Source organism: Lichenostomus cassidix, chromosome 3 (assembly GCF_008360975.1).
Source record: "Lichenostomus cassidix isolate B80296 chromosome 3, HeHo_3.0, whole genome shotgun sequence".
In the NCBI taxonomy this organism is placed as follows: domain Eukaryota; kingdom Metazoa; phylum Chordata; class Aves; order Passeriformes; family Meliphagidae; genus Lichenostomus; species Lichenostomus cassidix.
Genome location: NC_139483.1, coordinates 41,126,128 through 41,132,597, shown reverse-complemented (window position 1 = coordinate 41,132,597; position 6,470 = coordinate 41,126,128).

Genomic DNA, 6,470 nt, shown 5'->3' with positions numbered 1-6,470 from the left:
AGGGTGCAAACCATTTTCCAAGCAATCTCCTGCCCCAAACCTGATTTAAGGAAAGGAAACTGAGTCACGGCTTTTCTGAGGCCACACAATACCAGCAGCCAGAGCAGGGAACTGACTGTCCTGTTTTCCCCACCGGAGTGCCCAGGGATACCTATATGTCAATTTTAAATTTTTGGGTGAAGCTTCTGGGTAAATTAGTTAACATCAGTTTGTGAGACTAGGTTTGTCACAGTGGTTTAAACAACCACACTTAAAATCTACAGATAAGTAACATTGCATTAAAAGATCACGAGAAAACATGAAGTCTTTTGCTACTGCAAATGATACAGCCAAATTCCCAGTATTTAGGGAAATCGAGGGGTTAGCACACCCAGTGACAGTGCTGAAGGATGGAGCCTCATCCTGGGAAAACCACCGGAGCAGTTTCCCTCGATATTTGAGTGAATTAGCATAAACCTCCCTTGATACTTGAGGTCATTAGCATAAACCTTCCTCGCAGGAGGTCTGTGGTACAAGGGCAATAGCACGGCAGCCTCACCCCAGTGCCTGGGTTTCCTCCTTTCCCACACCCAGCCTCCCTGCCCTCCCTAATGCTGCTCTTAGGCACTGCTAGGAGAATATGGTCTATATACTGTATATGTAATTACGGAATGGGTCAGGCTGGAAGGGACCACAGGGTGTCGTCTGGTCCCACCTCCCTGCTCAGGCAGGGTCATCCTAGAGCACACAGCACAGCATTGAATCCAGATGGTTCTTGAATATCTCCAGTGAGAGAGACTCCACAACCTCTCTGGACAGTCTGTTCCAGTGCTCGGTCACCTGTGCAGTGAAGAGGTTCCTCATATTCAGGTGGAATTTCCTGTGCATCAGTTTCTGCCCGTTGCCTCTTGTCCTATTGCTTGGCACCACCGAGCAGAGCGTGGCTCCATCCTCTTCACACCCACCTTTAGAAATGTATACACGCTGCTGAGGTCCCTTCTCAGTCGTCTCTTCCGTGGAAGCCCCTTGGCCGTTTCCCAGCGCTGGAAGGCCTCACGGCGGCCAAGCCGGTGGGGTTGAGGCTCCGCGAGGCCGCCAGGGGGCAGGGCCTGGGCGGCTTTTGGCGCCGATTCCCCGCGCGGAGCGCCCGGGGGACCTTCCTGGCACTCGGCGCTGCCCGGAGCTGTGCTCCGAACGGGGGCGCGACCAGTCGATCCGTCCGGGAGGAGTGGGACGGGACGGGCCGAGCCCGTCCTGTGAGGGGTGGTGTGGGGATGTGTGGGGCCTGAGCTGTGTTCGCCCCAGGCTCAGTTTTAGGGCGATTTTTTGGGGTAATTCTCCCGTTGGCAGAGGCAGCGCAGCGCGTAGCCTCTTCCCGCGGGCCAGGAGAGGGCCCAGGCAGCGCCTTCCGGACGGCTCGCCCCGAGCAAACCCGCGTTCCCCCACAGAGGGGCGGAAGCAACTGGGTTGGGAAAACCTCTGCCGTCATCAAGCCCAACATGTGACCCAACACCACCGTGTCAAGTAGACCATGACACTCAGTGCCATGTCCAGTCTTTCCTTAAACACCTCCAGGGACAGCGACTCCACCACCCCCTTGGGCAGTGCATCTGGTGTCTAATCACCCCTTCTGTGAAGAAATTCCTCCTAATGTCCAACTTAAACCTCTCATGGCACAGCTTAAGACTGTGTCCTCTTGTCCTGTCGCTGGTTGCCTGGGAGAAGAGGCCAACTCCCACCTGGCTGCATCCTCCTTGCAGGTGGTTGTAGGGAGCAGTAAGGTCACACCCGAGCCTCTTCTAGGCTAAACAACCTGGTTTTGGGAAACGCTAGAACGCAAAATGACTGGTGTAGTTTTGGGGCAACACTACACAAGGCTGTGAAAGGGGGAAACATCCAATTAAATGGTATATTTTAGTGAGAGGAGTGGTTAGGTGACCCTGTTGTGGGCTGAGGAGCCTCACGCCGCTCACTGCAGGCTGTGTGCCATGGTGTGCCCCAGGGGCCAGCACTGTCCCCCATCCCAGCCCCAGGGTGGCTGCCCCTCATCTCCCAGGGCTGGGGTCTGGGAGACCAGACAGAGCAAACTTCAAACCTGGGTGTTATACCAAGGGCCAGGGTCTTGCCAAACTTGTCACAGTGCTGGACCCGTGTCCCTGTGGGGTGCTGGAAAGTGCAGAGGGGAAAACCCAGTAAATATGGGGGAGGATGCAGGTGAAAGCACCATAAGAAGGGCACACCCAGGGAAGTGTGCAGGGATGAGAGTTTATGTCTTGCAGTGAAGCTTCAGGTGCTGCAGGCTGTTCTGCCAAACCTGTGCTGTCCCCAGGTTATCTGACTGGGTGTATGAAAGCTACTGGGGTTACATGTTGTAGATTAAACTGCAAACATTAAATTTCTATTTAGTTATTGCATGATACTGAAATACCTTTATAGCCTGTCTGCATCTTCAAGGAGAAAAAAACCAGGAACTTCAGGACAAAAGTCTTTGCATTGAGTGAAGCAAGCAGTACAAAAACAACAGAGCATTGAAATCTCATAATACATGTTCTTTCAAAGTGCCGTTTAAAGGAAAATGAAACATTTCCATCGTGAAATTAAACCTGATTGAAGCATACAGTTCCTACTGCCAGGTGCACCTGAGCAGTGAAGTGTGCAGGGTGGGGCTCTGGCATCTCTGCAGGTAGATGTCACTGAGGTGTGTGATCTCTCTATGCAATAAAACAATCCATGGGGACACAAACAGTGCTTCAGAAAGACGGGTTCTCAGCACCTGTGTCTATCCTGTGCTGGCATCAGGATGAGAGCTGTTGGAGAACACAGGATGTTTTCTCTTGAGAGACTTTGGAGAAGTGTGAATTATGGATAAATTATTTTAAAAAGAAAAGAGAAAGCCAAGCACCCCTACCTCCTCCAGGACAAGGAGATCTGCCTGGCAAAGATATCAGAAAGTATTGTTGCACCAGAGCTTTACACTCCAGTTTGGTTTAGGCTTTGTTTCTGGGTTAAAAAATAATATATAAAAACACAAACACCCCCCCCCCCCCCAAACTCACAGATGGTTATACAGTCATCCTAAATGGTCATGAAATATTTGCACTAGTGGAGTGGAGTTGCCAGGAGGGAAGAGAGTGCCTAAAATTGTGGCTATTCTTTTCTGGTCTGTTTGCCACATGCAGATTGCTTTGCTATTGCCTTAAGCAAAAATGGCAAAAAGCAACAGCAGTCCATGCACATGTCTCCAGCTAAGCTGCTCACCAATTAAAAAAAAAAAAAAAAAAAAAGCTCTGCAAACATGCCTTGCTTCAACTCCAGTAATGAGCTTAAGTCGTGATATGTTAACCTAAAATACTACAAAGTCACATGTGCATTCACAACTCCAGTCCTTGGGAGCAAATATTTAGGGCTTAGCGGATTCCTGGTGTTGAAGTACACGCAGCTCCAGAAGGATCTGTGCTGGTTCTAAAGGGCAAGTTGTCAGTACACAAGTTTTGCTGTGCTTTTCTGGATGCCAGACAAATGCCCATTCTCCACATGCAGTTGGCACTAGTTTGTCTGGAGTTGTCTTACGTGTGACCCCAGTTTATCACTGCAGCAACACACAACAGTTTCTGCCCTTATTTGCCCTGTCCCTCCCATGACTTACAAAGCATCAGTAGCTGTTGCAAAGCCAGGCACAGGGCTGGCCTAAGGCAGACATCAGAGAGCACAGGTACTATCACTGCTGTCCAGAGAACTAGAAACACCTTCTGGCAGGAGTGGTTTGTTATCTAGCAGCCTTTCTCCCCTTGGTGTCCACCTACTTCATCACTGCCACAAACTTCCCAAGACTCATGTGCAATCCAGCCTTTGGATATTTCAGTGGGAGTGTTGCTGTGTCTCTGAACAGAACTACAGCACTCACTGCTGTCTAGGTAGCCCACCTGTCTAAGTGTAAAAATGGAGTTTGATCTGGCACCTTCCAAATTAGGGGCAGGGGGTTCAAGATATCCCTGAATATCCCAAAGAATATCCCAAGAGCAAAGGTTTCTTTCAGATGGAAGCAGGCAACTCAGTCTGCTGCAGCCTGCCTCTGTTAACCAATTTTAAGCCACAGGAAAAACAAAACCCAACAAAAAAAGGTAAATAAAAACCAAACAGTCAAAAAACCAACAAACAAGAAACACCCCAAACCAAACTCCAGGCTTGATATTTACAAGCCCTTTACAAGGATGATCAGGATGATCATTTCAACAAGCTGCCTGACCAGGCCCACTGCTGCCCTACCAGGGCTGCTGGAGCCAATATTGATGTATGATGAACAGCAGTGTAAACAGAAGCATCACTACTTAGTGGGGGAAAGAAGTGATAGCAAAGAAATAGAACTGGATACCATAATGATCCTAATCTTGCACCCTGACACTCATAGCTCCTGAGCTGCTTCCCATCCCATTCTCTTCAGAGCTGGGATAGCAATACCAGCATGCCTCCTCCCTTTGACAGCCCGGTAGAGGGATTTGGATGGAGTTACTTCCTTCTGTTCTCAAAGTGTCAGAGGAGCACTGCCCGTGTGCTGACATGCTTGTACAGCACCCAACACTATAAAGCCCTGCTCTTAGCCAACCCCCCATGTGTATATGCTAAAATATCAGGCTTGTCATAAACAGAAGACTGCAACTTCACTGAAGATCACAAACGTGTAAAAAGAGAGTTTTATCCTAAAAGAAACTGCAAAGATCTGGACTGAGTAAGAAAGCAGGGCTACCGATAAAAGCAGGCTTCTGAAATTGTCTCCTTCCCCTACCCCTTAGCTTAATGCAAGAGTAACAAACACTTGTAATACCAAGTTGTAGAAATAACTCCTACAGCTGCCTTGTTCAACAACTTCCCTGTCCCAAGAGACTGTTTCTTCAGGACAACACTCAGGAGATATAAAACCTTATCTTCAGCTGTGCACTTAAAATGTACCACCTTCTCCATTCACCTGCTGCTCAGTGCTGTTGTATAGTAGTGTCCATGAAACAGAAAGGCAGACAGAGGTTTACAATTGTTAACAAAGATTACCAGTACAGAGGAAAATTTTATTAGTATTTTGTACTTGAAGTACACTATGGTGAACATTGCTGAGTTATTTCAGTCAGTTTGGGCTCCTATCCAGTACTTTTTAAAAAAACATCATAGCTGATGTGCAGCATGCCAGGGTAGTCTTTGGCAAGGGACATCCAGGCAGTTAATTTAACTGTCACATCAGTGTCTTGTAATGGTACAGTTTTAGAGCCTGGCTCACCGTAAGCAACTAGACACCACTCAGGAGAAAGGCCATTTCAGGACTTTGTTGAAGAACCCACAGAGCCCCAAAGGTCTAACAAAAGTCAGCAAGTGTTGAAACAAGTTTAGCAACATGACTTGAAGTCCTTTTTATTTTTCTTGGTGAACCCAAAGGACCTGTTAATGGAAATACCATTTCTGTAACATGTTTTTAGACTTAAAAACACTTTTAAGAGACAGTTTTTCACAAAGTGACCAGAATGGGGAGGAATAGAATGAACTTTACCATTTGAGGAAGTAAGACATTCAGACTCAACAGTGTGGCAGCACACTGCTTGGGGGATGCCTGTGTTAAAAGTGAGGTCAATTTTCATATAGACCTGTGAATGGGCATAGCAATTTGTTAGAGCAAATACCCTTTCCATTCATCAGTATTCGGTGATTTAGCAGGGACTTTTATCTTAATCTACACTTACTATGGCCTGGACTACCTGACACCCTGGAAGGGTGTTTTGCTCTTCATTGTCTTATCAATTCAAGAGGTTAGGGAACAGAACAAAATTATCAGACAATGAATGTCAAAACCAAGGAAATATTTTCCCCTCCTCATAAAATTAAGGTAGAACTTCTTGCTGCAGCAAACTGTGCTAGCTACAAGTATACAGCTGATTAATAAAAGAGATGAGACTATTTTAGATGAAACTAAAATGATCAGCAGCTATTAGAGACATGTGGCCTGCAATGCCAGGGGTCTACTACAACAAACCCCAGTAACTGTGAAAAGACAGAATTCTGTAAACCATGAAGGACTGCTGTCTGTACGTCCTCTTTTTCTGAGCATCTTCTGACAGCCACAGGCTGGTACCATGCAGTGCCTGGTGCCCTGTGTGTCATCCAGGAGGCACACGAAGAAAAGAAGTTTTGCAGGGGAAGGAGGACTCAGTTATGTGACTGGGAACTACATTACACAAACTATGGGTACACAAACTGCAAGATCCTACTATGATGTTTATTAACATTTGGGTGCTTAACTATGTCAACTTCAATGCTTTTGTGGCTTTTAAAATATATTTGAAATAGAAAGGAAATGGTCCATGCAAATGCATTTATTTCTGAACTAGGTAGCTAATAAAGACTAGAGTCCAAATTTTGCTAGACTTAATGGTACTCCTTCCTTCTGCTTGTATTTTCCTCCCAATTCTGCCTTAAAATTCAGCCTGTCAATCAACTGCAGACATTTTTTA